Genomic DNA, 19,631 nt, shown 5'->3' on the forward strand with positions numbered 1-19,631 from the left:
TAGCATTTCATTGTGAGAATTTTTCCATATCATTAAGCACTTCTCTAAAATGATTTTGAATATTATCCAATGGTCCTTGAAAATATGCATGGTTATTAATTTTGAGTTGATTTATTTTAAACTATTCTCTTGATGAATGTTGAATGTTTTCCTCCAGGCTTATTTTTTTTTAATTGCAATTTATATCTTAGTAAATCCTTCATATCTGTTTCTGATTATTTCCATAGACGGAAGAATGATAAAGCAGAATTGCAGATCCAAAGGAGGTAACCATTTCTGAGGCATCTGAGACACGTTGGAAGTCTGCACTCTGGAAGTTATACACAAATGGGCACACTCATGGACAAGGTATGTGTGATTCTTGATGCTTATCTCCACTTGACAATTGGAGTATTGTGAATTTCTGAAGTCTTTCCCCTTTTGGCCATTAAAACAATGGTAGCTGGTATCAGGTTGTGTTTGTTTGCCTGTGAGTGAGGGTACACTGCTTTCTTGAGGGAACTGGCTGTGTATTGGTCTGCCTTTCTGAACTATTTGTATCCATAGACCATTCTTCCATAGAGATGTTTTTTCTTATTGATTTACAAGTGCTCTTTACATATTGAGATATTTAATGGCCTTTGAGTACTGCATATATTTTAAATGTTTTCCCCAATTTGCCATTTGCCTCTATTTTTTAATATTAAAAAGTATAAAAATTTTAGGTTGTCAAGTCCATCAAATTTTTCCTTAGTGTTTTATCTTTGATGTCATGTTTACAAAATCTGTCTTCACATCGGATCTCTACACATGTGACATTTCTTTCTATAGTTGTTTAAGATTTCCTTGTTCTTCATCTGGAGTAGATTTAGATGTATGGTATGAGTACAAGTGCCAACATGTATTTATTTATTGTTTATAATTAAATAACTATTCCAGCAGAATTTATTGAATAATCCAGTCTTTCTCCACTGATTTAAAATACATTTTTACATTAAAGAATAATGCATAGTTCAGTTCTATTTCTGCTTCTCTGTCTCTGCCATTGAACTCCTATCTCATCACCTGTCAGCGCCACAAGTCTGAGTCAGTATGGCCTGATACAGCTTGTTTTCAAATGAAGCAGAAGGATATCCCTTCATTATTTTTCTTACTCATTTGTACTTCCATATCCAGTTTAATATAACTTAGTTTAGTTTGCAAAATTATGTTGACTTTTACTGGAATTTCATTCAATGTATTAAATAATTTAGGGTGAATTGACATCTTTGCAATATACATAATGACTTTACTATCTAGGATTATGACATGCTTATTTACTTTATATCTGCTTCCTTCATAAATATTTGCTTGATAAAGATATATTTTTCATAACATTTATTTCAATATATCTTCATGTGATATGGTTATTCTGAACAACTTTTTCACTGATGATATATAAGAATTATATCAATTTTTGTATATGTATTCTGCTAAGTGCATCTAGATTGACACAATAGTTAACCTTACTTTGCAAGTTATTTATTGAGAGAGAGGTAGAGGAGAAAAATCTTACTATTAAAAATAATGATAATTTCGCCTTACAAAGTTTTAGATTTTACTTATCTCCTTGAAATGCTTGGGATCAAGTCATCATAATTAATGCAAAAGGAAAAGTAATATTAAAGGATGTTTCATGGACTCCACCATACACAGGACATCCTTTAAAGCCTGCTGCGTCCTTGGGGTGAATTTTTGTTATCTGTATTTCCCGTTCACTCAGATGCTTGTTCTGATATTCTTGTGTGGAATGTGACCTTACCTTGAAGGGGGAATGAGAGAGAGAAAGGGAGAAAGGAGGGAGAGAGGGAGAGAGGAGCTGGATACATTTATTTAATGTTACTGTTTTTTAGGGGAAAGGAGAGTAAAAGAGATGGGTCCTTATTGTTCTGTTTGTGGAGAACTCTGCAGTAAATCAGATGGGTCCTTATTATCCTGTTCGTGGAGAACTCTGTGCAGTAAGTCAGATGGGTCCTTATTGTCCTGTTCGTGGAGAACTCTGTGCAGTAAGTCAGATGGGTCCTTATTGTCCCGTTCGTGGAGAACTCTGTGCAGTAAGTCAGATGGGTCCTTATTGTCCCGTTCGTGGAGAACTCTGTGCAGTAAGTCAGATGGGTCCTTATTGTCCTGTTCGTGGAGAACTCCGTGCAGTAAGTCAGATGGGTCCTTATTGTCCCGTTCGTGGAGAACTCCGTGCAGTAAGTCAGATGGGTCCTTATTATCCTGTTCGTGGAGAACTCCGTGCAGTAAGTCAGATGGGTCCTTATTGTCCTGTTCGTGGAGAACTCCGTGCAGTAAGTCAGATGGGTCCTTATTGTCCTGTTCGTGGAGAACTCCGTGCAGTAAGTCAGATGGGTCCTTATTGTCCTGTTCGTGGAGAACTCCGTGCAGTAAGTCAGATGGGTCCTTATTGTCCTGTTCGTGGAGAACTCCGTGCAGTAAGTCAGATGGGTCCTTATTGTCCTGTTCGTGGAGAACTCTGCAGTAAGTCAGATCTGCAGTGCACACAGCACAGCCTTTCCGAAAGCAAAGGTGAAGACTGTTGGGTTTTCTTTAGTCTCCAAGGCATCAACATGCTCGGAGCATGTGTTTATCTTTTGGTTTTGAGCCAAAAGTTGTAGGTGTTAATTGAAAACCTCCTAACAGTGTTAAAGCAGAGTTTTAAGGCGGGTGGATTTGAGCACTGACCTTGAGCCTGGGCACCTAAGTCAATTGTTTTTCCTACATTGGCAACTCTGTGTGAAGCACCGTCCCCGATGCCTGGCACATTGCAGGTGGCCCATAGCTCCTGGCTGTGGGGTGGCCTCTCTCCAGTGCTTGCTGCCTTCCAGGTACGCGGTGGGACTGCAGTGCTGGCCCACTTTAGGTGAGGCAGGCCGGGTGGTAGATGTTGCTGCCACGTGGAAGACTTGCTTTTTGGCCCAAGGCCCTCTAGGACTCTGCTCTCCTCTGGGAGAAGCTGGCCATGCTTGGAATGCCGCTGCTTCACAGGCCTGGGGTAAGGGACCCCCCACTCTACCCCACCCCGATGAGCTCCTGTGGACACATGCCGTGGGCAAAGCCAAGGCTTCCTGTGGTGCTCTCTGGGATGCTGACCATCCGTCGTGGTGGCAGCCAGCTGCCTATCTGACTGATGCATGTATCGGAGATTTTAACCAAATCCATGAAAGCCCCAATCCAGGGAAGCCCCGATTCACCTTCTGGGAGGAAGAGCTCCCATGGCTTTGTCAGCGAGGTAGACAGAAGGGTCCCCCAAAGATGTCTTTGCCCTGGTTCCTGGAACGTGTGAAAATGTGTTACCTGGCAAATGCGGCTTTGCAGATGTGATTAAGGTTAGGAGTACAAGATAGGGGCATTCCCTTGGATGCTGCAGTGGACCCAAGAGAAGCGTGGGAGCTCTAACAATCACCTGGAGACCGGAGGCAGAAGGGAAGCTCAGAGACAGGAGGGTCGGGACTGCACCCATTGTTCCTGGCTTGGAGGCTGCAGGAGGCTGTGGGCCAGGGGAGTGGGCAGCTGCAGGTGGTGCTGTGCATGGCCCCAGTGGGGGGCCAGCAAGGAAACAGGATGTCAAACCCATATCTGCAGTGGCTACACTCTGCCAGCCACCCCAGTGAGCCTGGAAGCGAATTCCCCCCTTGAGGTTCCGGGTCACAGCCTGCCCACCAGGTCTCTATTTCCACCTGGGGGACCCAGAGCAGGGAGACCATCTGAGCCATCAGACTTTCCACCACTAGAAGCATGCGGTGAGCAGTCTGCCTCGCTCTAAGGCACCGTTTGTGGGAATCTGCAACAGCACCCACAGAAAACAAAAGCCGACTCCCGTCAGTGCGCTGATCTCCGCAACGCATGTCGTTGTCCTTTAGAGTCCAGTACTTTAGAGCTGAGAGGCAGGGAGGCCACCGTGAGGTTTTCTTTCTCGAGGAGACAATTTTCACAGCTGTGCGGCAGATGGAGGGGGCGTTGCAGATGGAAAGACTGGCTGGGAGGGGACTGCGGAGCCCAGGGTAGGGCCAGGGTTCGGGGTCCAGTGGTAGCAGTGGAGAAGGAGCAGGACGAGCAAAACCGCCACCTGTCCTGGCAGGAGAGATGGCAGCGGGGCAGCAGGTGGCGGCCAGCAGGATGCAGGGAATCATCACCCTTTCCCTCCGAGCACTCACTTTCACACTAAACACTCTCACCCCAGACACATCAACCCAGGAGGTCATTTTCTTGGGTGCACCTTGCCTGGGTCACTGATGTTAGAAGGACCTAGAGCCCAGATGAGGGTCAGGCACCCATTTAGGCTGTGTTTTTAGAGAAACTGCCAGAGGGCTAAACTTAGAGAAAATATTGCAATCAACAGAGGGGGAAGAAGGTGTTCTGGCCATGGGCAGACTCTGCCCAAGTGAGGCATGGTGGCAAGAGAAGCTCCACTGACTTCTGCTGGGGACATTTTTCTCTCCCATTAGGGGTCCCTGATCCACCCAATGGCAAATGCTGCCTCCTTTCTGTGCTCTGATGTCGCTGGACTGCTCCGACATACCCACCCTGTTTAGGTGAAATCACAGTTGAGCCTGCAGCCCTTAAGCCCTTTCCTATAGGACAGATGAATGGACGGTGCTGACAGAGTTGCCTCGCTCTCTGTGCCAAGCCTCATGCTGGGGTTTGCGCTCACTGCTTGCAGATTCGTGGCCCCCACTGCCTTCCTGCTGTGGCTTCTGTGGACCTCTCTACCTGGAATGCTGTTCCCTCCCTAGGGCAAGCCCAGCATAACACTGAGCTCTGATTCTGCACCGTTCCTCCCAGGAAGCCTTCCCTAACATCCCAGCCGCATGAGGGGTCCAGCCAGGCCTGCAGCTGGACACAGCCACCAAGTGGGCTAGGCAAGGCCAGCCAAGGGGCCACCCAGTCAGCCCACATCTTTGTAAGAATTGACAGATCCTTCTCAGCTGCTCTGTTTTGGGGACGGGTCGTTAGGGAGCAAATCCTAACTGACACCATGGTCTCAACTCTGGGGAGAGAACGACGTGGATGAGCTGATGACTGGGGTGGTCTGAGCTGTTGGAATTGTGGCAAGATGACATCATTGACTTTCTGGAGGGTTTTCTCCCACTAGCTGATCCCCGAGGCTCCATCAGAAGCACAAATGAATCAGAAACACATGGCTTGGGAGCCAGGTGTCTCTCAGGGTGCGTGCAGGGCTACAGGTGAGACATTAAGCAGGGTGGTAATGATGATGGTGCTGACCTTGCTGGTGGAGTATCAGGCGCGCTCTGTGACTCTGTCATAAGCATCTCACTCTGCAGTGTAAATGGGACTGGACTGCAAAGCTTTGCAGCAGCCAGGTACTGTGCAGAGGCGCTGGTGCTGGGATGCTGTAGCACCCCAGCCTGGACCATCCTTATTCTCCAGGTTGAAGGCTGTGGGAACCCTGGCACAGCAGGCGACATCTTCAGCCTTGAAGAGTGGGAAGGGGAAGGTGTGTGCTGTATCCAGCTCTTTCTACCCCTCCTAGAGAAGGCGCTGCCTGAGCTGGGTTCAGGCGGATCCTGGGGGAGCAGTGGGTTCTCTACTCTCAGAAGCAATTCACGCTTTTAAAGCCAATTAATAACTGATGAGATGAACAGTGCCTGCAAAGGACCTGAAGGTCCATTTCCATTCCACAAACCTTACATCAGGAATAGTGTTCAGCTCTGCAGCCCAGAGGATGAATGAGGCCTCTGGGGAGTTCAAGCCCTAATGGGGAGAGTTAATTTGTTATGCTCAGTCTCTTTGCATTAGAAAGGTAATAAATACGTGCATGTTTAAAAAGCTACCTAAGCATATTACACTGGAGAAGGAAGGCCTTGCTTAGATTGGCCTTTTCCAGAAGAGTTTTAAATTTTGACCCAAGGCTGCACCCAGCTCTGGAACCTAAGGTTTGAGTCTGTGCTAAGCTTGTTCAGTGTGATGAGCTACCTAAGCAGGTCACAGGCCACATGACATTACACTGACCTGGGACTCGAGGGCAGGGAAAGTCCAGCCTCAGAATGGCAGCAGTTGAGGCAGATGTGGGGTATGGGGTTGCTGATTTGTCTTCTTAGCATAGCAACAAAGACATTTTGTGTTTCTATGCACTGCTGGATCTGAACCCCGTGCTCTGAAAAGCTGAGGTGCTCCAGGGTGAACCCCTGCACTGGCTGTCCGGGGGCAGATCCATCCAGATCCCACCCTGTGGCTGGAGAACCAAAGGGCAGCCAGTGCCTTGGCCCTTGTCTCCGCAGCCCCACGAGGAAGTTATTCAGGTTGGAAAAGACAATTAAATTAGGAAAACTTGATCGGGGTGGGGGCCTGAGCACTTTCCCCCAAGCTGCATCATGAGGCGCCTGGCTGGTCCGCACACTCAGGTGCAGGTCCTGCTGGCCTCTGCCCCGGCCACTGTCTAGTCACCTCTTCCAGCAGGCGAGGCGGGGTGGCAGGTGGCTGGCCTCCTCCTGGAGGCATTCCCGCGGTGTCTGTTGGTGTCGCAGGCATCACTGCACTGGGACTCCCACCCACCAGGCTTCCTGCTTCCTCTGGTGGCTGACTGCATGTGTGTTTTCATCTTTTTAAAATTCCTTGTTGTGTCCATTTCCTGGGGCTGCTGTCACCACCACAGACTGGGCAGTGCTCTGCAGTCTTCGGTAGTTCTGGAGGCCAGAAGTCCCAGACCAGGGGCTTGGCACGGCTGTGCTCCCACGTGGACCTGCAGGAGAGGACCCTTCTTGTGCCTTCCAGTCTCCGTGCTGCTGGCAGGTCTTAGAATTCCCTGCCTTGCAGAAGCATTGCCCTGGCATCCCCCTCCATCTTCACGGGCATTCTCTTTTTTTTTTTTTTTTTTTTTGAGATGGAGTCTCACTCTCTTGCCCAGGCTGGAGTGCAGTGGCACGATCTTAGCTCACTGCAAGCTCCGCCTCCCGGGTTCATGCCATTCTCCTGCCTCAGCCTCCCTAGTAGCTGGGACTACAGGCGCCCGCCACCACGCCCAGCTAATTTTTTGTGTGTGTATTTAGTAGAGATGGGTTTTCACCGTATTAGCCAGGATGGTCTCGATCTCCTGACCTCGTGATCCACCCACCTCGACCTCCCAAAGTGCTGGGATTACAGGCGTGAGCCACCGCACTCAGCCTCCTTCTCTTCTTATAAGGAGAGGCCATGCTGGATGCAAGGCCCCCACTCCAGTGTGACCTCACCTCAACTAATTACATCTGCAAATACTCCATTTCCAGATAATGTCACTGTCTTAGGGCATTTGTGCTGCTGTCACAGAATGCCATGGACTGGGTAATTGATAAAGAACAGACACTTCTTTCACACAGTTCTGGAGGCTGGAAGTCCAAGATCCAGGTGTGGGCACCTGGTGTCCGGTGGGGGCCCTCTTGCTGCGTCTCATGTGTCAATGAGGAATGGAGATGAGCTCCTGGTAAAGCCCATTCATAAGGACACCTGATCCCTCCAGGAGGAAAAAGCCCTCTGGGCCAAATCGCCTCTAAAAGGGCCTGCCTCTCAATCCCATCACATTGCCAACACCTGCATTGGAGGCGGAGGAGACACACTCAAACCATAGCAGTCGCATTCACAGGAACCAGGAAGGACGTGGGTGTGGGAGGACATGACTCCGTCCAGGGCACATGTTAATCCATCTCTTCAGGCTGTGGCTTTAGGTCAGCTGTGCACTTAGTCTTCCTTCATGTGACTGGGGTGTGGGGGATGGATGATGCTTTGGGCAGCAGAGTGGGGGATGAGTCCACACTGTTTGGCTCTCCCTCCTTCCCAGTGCTCCCCTCACCACCAGCACTGCTTTGCTCTGCCTTTCCACAGTGCCCCCGATTGTTTCAGCCCTGTACCTGCACATACATTCCTTCCAGCTTTCTATTGCTACCCTGGTCTTATTGTCTGGATCAAATGAAGTACCTTCTGACTGATCAGCATTTTCTGCTGAGATGAATTAGTCAACGAGTTACGGCAGGGGTATGCAGCGAGAGAGAAATTAACTCCCCAAATCTGCATCTTATGTAGGTAATATCTATCCCCCAAATTTGCAGCAACAGTAGTTAAGGCAACTAATTCCTATAAACCCCCAAATAAGTTGTGGCTATCATGACTTATTCCCAGTCCCATAACAGATGGCTGGAGGTGTTCCGGGTGGGACAGTTCTTCTCCAGGTGGTGACTCAGGGATCCAAAGCTCTTCTGTCCTATGATCTATCATCCTCTATAGGTTGTTCCTAAGGGCACCAAGATGTTGCCTCTATTCCAGTCAAGTGGAAAGGGGGAAGATCATGGAGGAGGACATGTGGAAGGTGAAAGTCACCTATTTTTATGTTCCATTGTACCTGCTATGGAAGGCCCTATACACCAGGAGAGGTGGTGTTGAACAAGATAGATCTTACCCTGTCCTCATGGAGCTTACAGTCTGGCTGGATTAGTGTCACAATTAGTTCAATTGCTCAAGTCAAAATTCCATGAATGCCAGTTTTCTCTCATTTTTTCTCAATCTAGTTTGTAGCTGGAATTTCAAATATCCAGCCAAAAATCTTCATCACAATAGCATGAAGTTCAACATATTCTTTCTCTCAATGTCTCTTCAATCCATTGTCTTGTTGCCACCAGAATGACTACAGCAGCCTCCAGGCCAATCTTGCCTCTTTTATTGACTGTTTTCAACTCTGCCCCATCTCACCAGCAGAGCCACACTAATAAACTATAAAGCACACTAATAAACTATAAAGCTCTGGTTTCCTATACAATGATTTTTCTGGTTCTTACCAGATAAGGTCCAAATGCCTTAGAATAGAATCCAAGATCCTCTGGAGGCGGGCCTCTGTCAACGTCTACATCCTTGTCCCTCAACACCGCCTCTCACCTCTCTCCTTCCAGCCCTGTACACACCACCCCCATTCCCACAAAACACTCTTGGATGCACCACCTTGCTCGTTCTCTCTGTGCCCTCAGATGGAATATGGTCCCTCTGTCTTACCTTCTTGGTGAATTCCAATTACGCCTTTAGTTTTATTTTAGTTTTTATTTTATTTATTTATTTATTTTTGAAGATGGAGTCTCACTGTCGCCTAGGCTAGAGTGCAGTGGTGTGATCTTGGCTCACTGCAACCTCCGCCTCCCAGGTTCAAGCAATTCTCCTGCCTCGGCCTCCCGAGTACCTGGGACTACAGATGCACACTGCCACACTCGGCTAATTTTTTGTATTTCGGTAGATACAGGGTTTCACCATGTTGCCCAGGCTGGTCTTGAACTCCTGAGCTCAAGCAATCTGCCCACCTTGACCTCCCAAAGAGCTAGGATTACAGGTGTGAGCCACTGCACCCGGCCTACTTTTTATTTTTATCAAATAGTAAGCATGCATGTAGTTAAAGAGTTAAGTCATTCTCTAGCATTTGTACAAATCATAAAAATCCCTTGCCTCCCCTACTCTCATTTATCCCTCCTTAGACACAAGCACTTTGAACTTTTCTCTCTGATTCTTTTGGTATTACCTCCACATTTCTAAATAAAGGTGTTTAGATTGCTATTCCTTGGAGTTCTGTTTCAGGCATTTATTTGTTGAGTTCATACTGTGGAAAAGTGAGTTAGCTTTCTTCCACCATCCACCACCATCCTCCCAGTATTACAGTGCTACCTTATTTTAGAAATGTTTACATGGCTGTATCTATGTAATGTAATTCACAGTTAGTACATGCAGTGTGCCATGATTGCATTTCCTTCCTGCACAAATATCCTGGAATTGATCATTGTTTTTTTAATTGCTTTGTTTTCTATGTACTTATAACTAATTACAATCCAAACTCTTCTCTATTATCTAATTCTTCAATACTTTCATGTAGACCCGATATTTTATCATTTTCATCTTCTTGAAGAACCCCTCCTTGAGCCTCTAAGCTTTTCTCATCTAGAGTTGTTTCCAGTTTCTCCTTTGGCACATATGGCTTCCTGGGATCTCACACCACATTATCTGGTGATTCCCTTTGCCTTTCTCTTGTATTGTATCTCTTGTTTCCTGGAATGTGTATTTCTCCCATTTCTGATTCACTCCCTCTTTTTGATGGAGCACGTCCTTCTGTAGCTTTCTGATAAGATGTACATAAGAGGTAAATTTTTTGAGAACTTTCATGTCTGAAGGTAATCTCTATCTTCTTTTAAATTTGAGATTTGGGATAGATGTAGAAGGCCCAGCAGAAAACATCCAGGGTTGTGAAGGCATTTCTCTACTGTCCTCCAGTTTCCTTGATTACTGTTGAAAAGGATGATGTTGTTCTGATCCTTGATGTATGTGATCTTATTTCTTTTTTCCTATGTTTAGGAACTCCACTGAGCAACACTCTGATGCGGATCTGTATTCATCCATTGTTCTGGGCAATTGATGGGCTTCTTTAATTTGGAAAATCATGTCCTAGAAATTTGCTGGAATTATTCTATTGATTATTTCCTCCTCTTTGTTTTCACTGTTACCTCTAGAACTCCTGTCATTTGGTCATTGGACTTCCTATACTAATGCTGTGATGTTATCATCTTCCTTTCCTATTTTCTATTTCTATACTCCTATTTCTATTTTCTATTTCTTTGTTTATTTGCTCTACATTTTCAGAGGTTCATTTCACTTTATTTTCCACTTTCACTTTTGAGATTTGCATTTCTGCCATCATATATTTAATTTCAGTCCAAATGGTCCTTTTTATAGCTTTCTGTTCTTGTTTCTTTGATATAATATTGTCTCTTATCTCTCTAAAGAATTAATGGTAGTTTCTATAAAGTTTGCTTCTTCCTATGTGGTCTCTGATTTATTTTTTAATTTTTATTTATTTATTTATTTATTTATTTGAGACAGAGTCTTGCTCTGTTGCCCAGGCTGGAGTGCAACGGCGTGATCTCAGCTCACTGCAACCTCCACCTCCCAGGTTCAAGTGATTCTCCTGCTTCAGCCTCCTGAGTAGCTGGAATTACAGGTGCACACCACCATGGCCAGCTAATTTTTGTTTTTTTGGGTTTTTTTTGGTTTTTTTTTTTGTATTTTTAGTAGAGACAGGGTTTCACTATGTTGGTCATGCTGGTCTTGAACTCCTGACCTCAAGTGATCCGCCCACCTCGGCCTCCCAAAGTGCTGGGATTACAGGCGTGAGCCACTGCACCCTGCCTGGTCTCTGATTTATCTAAGAAAATGTGTTTCTGTTTGTTGGTTTCTATCTCTGCAGTTCATATTTGAGCTTTTGCTCCTGTGTCTGATGCCATTTGGTTCTTTGCTCATATTTAAGAAAGAAGCACTAAAAGGTCAACTGGACACTCCAGGCCAGATTTTGATGATTGTGAGATTTACTGAGGGGAAGTCAACTACTCCTTTAAGTTGAGGGACTTCAATGTCAGTAATTTTAGGTCATTTTTCTTTATCAATTCAGATGCTACATGCTTTCATCTGGATTGCATAACCCTGACAGCTTTGTTATGAGGACCAAGCAAGGCAAAGAGCTGAAGACATCAACGCTCACTGACCGTTTCCCGTTTCCATGGTCGTGCCCCTATGTGCAACTGCACTGCAGTCCCCTGCTTTACCCTGCAGAGGTCACATCTCTGGCCTCCTGCTGGGTGGCGAGGAGAGCATCTTCCCACCTGCATGCATTGGAAATGGAGATCTAGGAATCTGACCACTTCTAAAGAGATTTTTGATCCATCTGCCTGCTTTTATTTCAATTTGATTTACAGCTCTCAAAGGTCCCTGGCACTGGCGTCACTGGCCTTTGGGAGCCTGTCCTGTGGTGTCAGCTACAACAGCTCTCCCCACTGCTGGCCCAGCTGCAGCCTTCCCTGGTCTTCCAAATTCATTGTCAATCATCTGTCTACTCTCCAGCTTCCAAAATTGTGTTATTGCTCTTTCCTTCCCTTTTCTCTTTATGCTGGTGGGTTTGTACCTTTAAAAGAAGCCCTGTACTATCTTGGTGGGGGTTCAGAGCCCCGTTCAATCTGCCAACTCTACAGGAACAAAGCACAGCCTCACCCTCCTTAGATATCTCCCAGTCACCTGGCAAAATCAACCACTTCATCCTTTTATTGTCACCTCTGACTTTAATCACGCTGTCTAGGTTCTATCCCCAACTAGACAAAATGCTCCTTGAAGGCAGAGACAGAGTCGATTTATTTATCCCCAGCACCAGTACAGTGCTTGGCATTCAATCCATCACTCACTCATCAAACGTTATGTAATGCATGTTATATATGTGAACATATTGGGAATTCAGAGAGAAATGAGACATGGTTCCTGATATTGAAAGGTTTGCTTCAGCATTGCAAGGTTGTGGGTAAAAACATATGTGAAACATATCATTCAAATAACATATGTGTATGTGAATATACATGTGTCTATTTATATGCACATATACATGTTGAAACATATAACAGTCAATAAACTTTGTCTAACAACTGATGCAGTCGTTTGAATACTGACCCCGCTTCCAGAAGCATAAGCGGCTAATGAGTGGGACCTTTGCTCCCTTGTCATAGTTACCATCCCGTTACACAGTGTAACAATGTCATATGTGAAATACATATGTGTTTGCTCATTAATCCATTGTCTGTACCTTTTGAGAAGACAGAAACAAAGGTGAAGTAAAGTTGTGTAGCCAAAGTTATTTCTTTGTTGATTAAATTCCATGCTGCATGTAGGAATCAGGTCTGATTCACCCTTTTCCCTCTCCACACCAAGCACATAATTTTCTCCCCATGGACAATACATGCTAAACATTGAATAAATATTGAATACATGGATAAACGGATGGATGGATGGATGGATGGATGGATGGATGGATGGGTGAATAGATGCTAGATGGGTGGGTGAGTGATGGATGATGGACAGATAGACTTCGAATTTGAACTAAAGATCTTGAAGTAGGGGCAGCTTTATGAAAATTAAGCAACATGATGTCCTAGGATACATTTGGTAAACCCTAAAATTATGTGCGTAAATTATTCCTGTGAGATTTATATTCTTTATACTTCACCTCTTCTTGAAAACATTCTGAGGCTCCTGTGAGGTCTTCGTTCCAGTGGATTTTGATTCTGGTGGGTCTGACCCGCCAACATGGACAAAATGGGTTGGTGATCCCTGTCCACCATCTGCCCTCTGCTGTTTTGTCTGGACCCCAAGAACATGCAGTGGGAAAACGGGCCAACACTCCACTCACCCTTCATCCCACAGCACCGAAGTGTCCTCAGAGAGGACTGCAGAAAAATCAGAGTTTTATTTATTAATCATTTCTATTTTATTCTTTATCTTATTATATGTCTGATATTTTCAGCTAATGTTAACTCCAAAATTCATCTTGTCTGAAAGAAAGGAAATCCTTAGGAACACTAGGCAATTTTGAGTGTTTAAACGATAGGCTGGATTAACCACACCGAGTCCCCGGCCAAAGGAGGGGAGTGGAGAGCTGTGCAGTCTTCTGCATCCTTGACGTCTAGACCAGTGGTTCTCCGTGGTTCTCAACCGGGGTGGGGCTGGTTCACCCCAGGGGAATTTGACAATATGTGAATAAATGTTTGATTGTCACTGCTGGGACACGGGGGTGTTTGGTGTCTGGTGTGCCAAAGGCAGGAATGTTCTGAAGCATTTCAGATGCATGAGATTTCGCCCTCCCTCCACCCCAAATACACACACACAGAATTGTCTGGTCCAAAATATCACTAGAGCAGGTGCAGAGAAACCCTGGTCCAGAGGCAGTAGAAACAGCCAAGGGCCTGAGAGGATCGTGAGTCACAGAAAAGAAAGGAAGATTTTAGTGAGAAAGTGACACATAGCACACTGAACTTTTAAGGATCTCCAATGATTAATCTGCCCCCTCTCCTTGGGTAACCCCAGATGAGTGGAACAACGTGTCTGGGACTGCCATTCCTTCATTTCTCTTAGGGACTGACTTACTGCTAAATCCTGCAATCGAATAAGACTAAACAGAAATGCCCTCTTGCTGGAGCAAAATATCAAGTTCACAGAAGGCTATTTGGGGAAGAAAAAATCAAGAGCCATGTTGCTGGTGGCCTCCTTGAAGAGGAAAAGCCAAGTCATTCTGCTGCAGCCGTCGCACACTTTGGGTGTCTGGAGTTGTCTGATTAAACTTGCCTTTCTAGTTAGAGAAATCTGCCTTACTGTCCATTGATAACTTCCTTTGAGAATCATTACTGTAATTAACTCACTGTCCAAGGACTGGAGTAAAATGCTTGGATTTTAAACGGGGAGGGGGGGAGAATGACCATATTTTACCAAAAATCTAAAGTAGGTAATAAAATGTTAAGTGGTACAAGGAGGGCTTCCAAGGGACTCTTGGACAGGTGAGAGAAACCGGGTATGGCTTTAATTGGCTCTTTAATGATTCCCTATTTCTGTCTTCTGCCTTTTTTTTTTTTTCCTGAGGGGGGAAAACCCCTTAAAACAGAAAGGTTAATCTAACTCTACATTTTAAGCTTTTAAAGGCTCCATTACAAGACTGATTATGCGAAAAGAAACATACCTGGCGCACTGCAGCTTCTAGACGCATGTAATGATTCACTTAAAACACCGTGGTCAGGATTCTCTCACATTATTTCTATGTAAATTGGATGCTTCACAATTACTATAATATGTGTGAAATTTCACTTATTATTTCTTTTAACATAGAAACTTTTATCACTTAACTCACTGGACAGAATATTTGAGCCATTTACAATCATTAGAGCATTTTTGTTTGGTCAAACCCTTATGGGATTATACTTCGGAAAAGACAGAGTGAATTATATTCATTACAAGAAAACAGCAATTTTAAATATATAAGGGGCACCAGGAAACTTTTCATTTTAGTGCAAATTCAATATTATATCTTACTTCTTTTTACAGCGGGGTAAGCCTTTTATCTTTAAGCAATTTATAAAACCCAGCAGGTAATGGGAGTGAGTCGTGCAGGGAGAGATGAGTCTGATAGATAAATACACACTTTGGAGACAGACGGAAGATGTGATATCCTTGGATTTAAGGTAATAGCTTTGTACTTTGGAAGTTTTTCCTTGTGATCTCGGTGGAGGTTACAGATTGTTTACTCACGTCTCCCGAGATCGGCGTGGAGCGTTTATCCAAACTCTCCACCCTCAGCCCCCCAGTGCCCTCCTTCCACAGCTGGGCAGACGCCCGGGCTGGCCTGTGAGTGAGCTGGAGTGACGTGCCCTCCCTTGGAAAATGAACACTCAACCCACCTCTGCGGGGCCAGCTGGCTGCTCATGGGCCCTCACTTTGAAGAACATAGAATTGTTTCACATAGATTTGAGGAAGAAAAACAAAATCAGAAAAGAGAAGAGGTATTCCTAGCTATTAAGCTGATTTCTTTTTGCGTTGAGGGGCCTTGTTTGTGAATCTAACACATGAGAAAAACACAACTCGGCATCTTTGGAAGAACGTCTTCTGCCTTAGTCATTTGGGATGTTTTTCTTTTGGCAGAAAACAAAATAAACAAAACAAAACAAAAAGACCAGCAATTAAATGGAGCTCTGCACAGATACATCCTGAATGTTAAGACAAAGTATAGGTATGTTTGTTTTTAATAAGTGATTGAGGAAATTAAATTTAGACCTTGATTAATGTCTAGCTATATAAACACATCAAAATTATTGAGGCAGGTTTATTTTATTTTTCATGTTTTTTGTGTTATTTTAAAATGAGGTGATTTCTGAGTGACATAAGATATTTATTTCCCAAATTTTCTTCTCCAAACTATTCTCTTTAACCATTAAAGACAAGACGGAAACTTTCAATTCTTTTGAGAGCACTTACATATGGAATAAGAATTATTATTTTTATTTGGATTGTGATTATCTTTTTTTAGCTGTATTCCTCAAAAAGAAGATATTTACATCCCCCCAGAAATCGAACACAAAAGTTATAATTTCTCTATTTATGTAGTGTTACTTCACATTTTGTTAGTAATCTTTTTAGACGTATATAGGAAATTGAAATATGCCACGTGATATGTAAACCCAGAGCTGCATATTTGTCTGTATTTGTGTGTGTGAGAGAGAGACAGAGAGAGGGGGGAGGAGAGAGAGAGAGAAATTTAGAAAAGAATAGTTAATAATATTGTGCTTTTTCATCTGGAAGTTAACTTGTATAGACACTATTGGAATGATATTAATGCTATTAATAGTCAAACATATAATGGGTCCAACTTTGTCCTATAGGTAGATGTTTATTTGTAAATAAAAGATGGAGCCTGAAATCCAAGGTCATGCCATGCTCGAGGGAAGAACAGTAGAGGAAGGCAGGCAGTCCGGGGGGCCGCACCCTACCTCAGCACGCGGGAGGGAAGAGAGCGTTGGCAAAGCCCCCAGTTCCCCCAGCCGGATGGCAGCCACAAGCTGCAGGTACCACGCACACGGGCAATTTAGGTCATAGGACTGCGGGTCTTGTAGGCTCAGGAATGAAGGACATGCACACACACGCATACACAAGTAGCATAATTCCTGCAGATGCCTGGGAGAAAGGCAGCTACCAAGTACCGGATAAAGTACACTCGATACATAGTAGGCGAAATAAAATGTATAAACATTGTATATTCATTCTTCCTTTGCTCTTCGGTAGAAATGAATGCGTTGGAGACATTGAGACTGTCTGCAGACTTCCAAATAGGGGTAGACACCCTAAGAGAATTCAAGAAAGAAACCTGAGGGACGGACACTGCCTACCCCCTTTAGGTTCAATTATTAGAGCAGACTATTTTATACATTTTAAACTGATAATGTATTCATAGCTAAAGCAGAGGAAAACCCGGTGCATTTTTTATTCCTTTTTTTTCAGCCTGCATATTTTCAAAGACCTCCTATAGTTAACATTATAATATAGTTAGTTGCTACAAATAATCGGGGGTGATTATAGGAAAACTGTCAGTGTCTGCTCACGGTCTGAAAAGGCTGCAGCAAATAGCTTTTCTCTTTGCCATGGAGACTGGGGCCTGTTTTTACGGTTACTCTGGAAACCGGAGGCTTTCTGTTGTTCGTCCTTTTCAGTTACTTCAGCTATTAAACCCTCCGGTTGAGACAAAAGGAAGGAGGTATGCAGACACTTCCTCGGAGAGAAAACCTCTGGGCCTAAGAACAGCAAAACTCAGGATGAGAGAGAAAAGCGGTGTCTGTGGGTCTGGCGTTTTTCTCAGGGAGGTGGCCGTCCTGCACTCTCTGAGAAGCTGCCTTTGAACCTTAGAATCTGGAACCAGGTTAGGGCGGCGCTGCCCCTCCCTCCTCCTCGGTCCTTCCCTCCCCAAAAGATGAAACGTGCGCCCGCTGTGGCTGACGCCCCAGAAGTGGAGCCTCGCGCGGCGCCCACGACCTCACCACTCCCAGCACCCAAAGTTCCTTCTGGCTGCACAGATACAAGCCCAGCACCTTTCAGCACAAACGCGGTGCTCAGCCGCCTCGAGAGCATAAGTTTCGGATCCCCGAAAACAATGTGATGTTTTTACAATGCACATTCGCACGTGGAGAGACTGTGTGCATTTTATTTTGCTTTAAGAAATTGGAGCCAAAAATCATTAATATCTCCGTTACACGAATGGATCCAATAATAACCTAAAAAGATGAAAGACATTGAGTTATCAAATATTTTACAGAAAAGTGGAAAAAGTAATTTGGAATATGAAGTTATAAACAGAATCCTGGGTTATGGGCAAGCTAGATGGGTTCCTCTCTTCCTTTTTGTTTGTTTGTTTGTTTGTTTGTTTCTTTTTCTTCCAAATAGGAACGTTTTTTCACGTTTGGTAATTCTTTATTGCTGCCAGCATTTATGTTCATCTCGCCTTTTGGTTAAAGTGTTCTCTCCAGGGAAAGGAATTCTCCCTGGAAGAAACAGCTCACGAACTAGTCCCCAGATAATACGCTTCCCAACAGAGTGGTCCGTCCTGGCCTTGCCGGGGTCACACCGAGTAAAGCGAAACACGACGCGGGCCCCGTGGCGATAAACTAAACTAGTCTCAGTCAGCAAAGTATTCAGTTATCTTCCATTTGAACAATTAAATGCGTCACCCAAAAATCCCCACAACTGTTCTCCCTCCATCTGCCCAGTACCAAGGGTCCGCCCTGTCAGCAGAGTTAAGACTAAAACACTGGGTCTTAAAAGGAGCAAGCAAATTAATAACAGTTGATAGTTGTTAACGAGAAGCAGCGTTAAGAAAAAGAGGGGGAGAAAGAACTCTTTTTCGCCTGCTCACTGCTGTGCAGAGGTTTTAGTTAGTTCAGATGGAAATGCAGAGCAGGGAAATGGCCAGCAGGCCGCACCCCTCCCTCCCCGTCCGCCTTGGGCGCAACGGAGAGCTCCCGTGCCAGGCGGCTCCCACGGAACAGCTGGCGTTTGGCCGGGCAGGAGGGCACCTCACGCACCAGGAGCCGCTCTGCCCTCTCAGTTCTGGCACATGGAAAACTGCGATAACAGAAACTTTGCAGCGAAATAAAAATCGCAAAGCCCGTCCCCCTGGGAGGCCGTCGCCGGCCCCGTCGGTGATGCTCTGGGGTGGCAATGTCTTCCGAGTGGCCCTATCCTCGCAGGATTCGGATTCTCAGCGGTGGACAACAAAGGATTCAAGATGGCAGCAGCGCTGCACAGAAAGCCGGTGCAATTTCCAATAGTCCTGGTCCATCCTCAGACTAAATCCTGTTGATTTCTCTCCGAATGAAAATTCTATGAGAAGTGCATGAAAGGCTACTGGCCCTCATTAAACGTATATTTAAAGAGATTTCTGATCCCAAATGGGTGCCATTAAGAATTTCTAACCATCATAAAAGTAGCTTTGGATCTGGAATAAGTATAAGGAGACTAACAAAACGGTCCATTGCCCCCCACCCCAATTTATGTTTGTCTTTTGGATAATGCCATTCATTCATTCAGTTATTCTCGCGATAGTGATTCAGTGCCTGCAATGCGTTAGACCCTTTTACTGGTGCTGGAAAGATGTCATGAGCAAACTCAGGACGTGTTTGGGAGGGCTCTTTTCAGATGCTGCGCAGGGGCTGCACGGCCGTCTCCATGTGTCCTGAAGGAGCAAAGGCAGGGAGAAGTTCCCCTTGATTAACCTCTCATCATGATGTAGTGAAAATTAGATTGACCCAGGAAGATTGCACTTGTTACATATTCCCTTTCTCTTCCAGTTGTCTCTGATCCATCAGGATGAGAAAATCCCACCCTGTGTAGAGGCTGCGTTTTCTCAGTCCCACATGAAGTTGCGATGCCTGTGTAGCTGTTTTTGCCCTGATGACGATGCTATGTTTTGGGTGAACTTTGGCTTGAGGCTTATGGCTCGCTGTACACGTTTTCACCTTGATATCATGCCAGACACCAGCCTTCTAAATATTCCTTTTGTTTTGGCCTCATTATTAGAATTGTAATTGAATTTTAGTCAACTATAAGTAAATTAGTATTTTCTGTAACTTTGTCAAAGTACATTGTTTCCCTAAGTGAATTTGGTGGCTGCTTCAGAGATGCACATAAATTCTTAATTTGAATTTTTTACTATTGTTTGAAAATGGTTATGCAATATGTATGTCCTTTGTGTAATGTCAGACATAACTCTAGGGGTTTATATATTAAAGGCTGCCATCTTTTATAAA

At 44.8% G+C, this 19,631-nt stretch overlaps 1 protein-coding gene across 1 annotated transcript in view; it reads left to right on the forward strand.

The window, feature by feature from the left end:
- Window positions 1-244: 244 nt before the first annotated feature.
- Window positions 245-19,631, forward strand: part of LOC107967993 (uncharacterized) — a 394,524-nt gene continuing 375,137 nt past the window's right edge. The window contains exon 1 of the mRNA XM_063792355.1: window positions 245-348. The gene's annotated coding sequence lies outside the window, so the exon portion shown is untranslated. The remainder of the gene's footprint in view (window positions 349-19,631) is intronic.

The sequence above is a fragment of the Pan troglodytes genome, chromosome 14, assembly GCF_028858775.2.
Source record: "Pan troglodytes isolate AG18354 chromosome 14, NHGRI_mPanTro3-v2.0_pri, whole genome shotgun sequence".
Lineage (NCBI taxonomy): Eukaryota > Metazoa > Chordata > Mammalia > Primates > Hominidae > Pan > Pan troglodytes.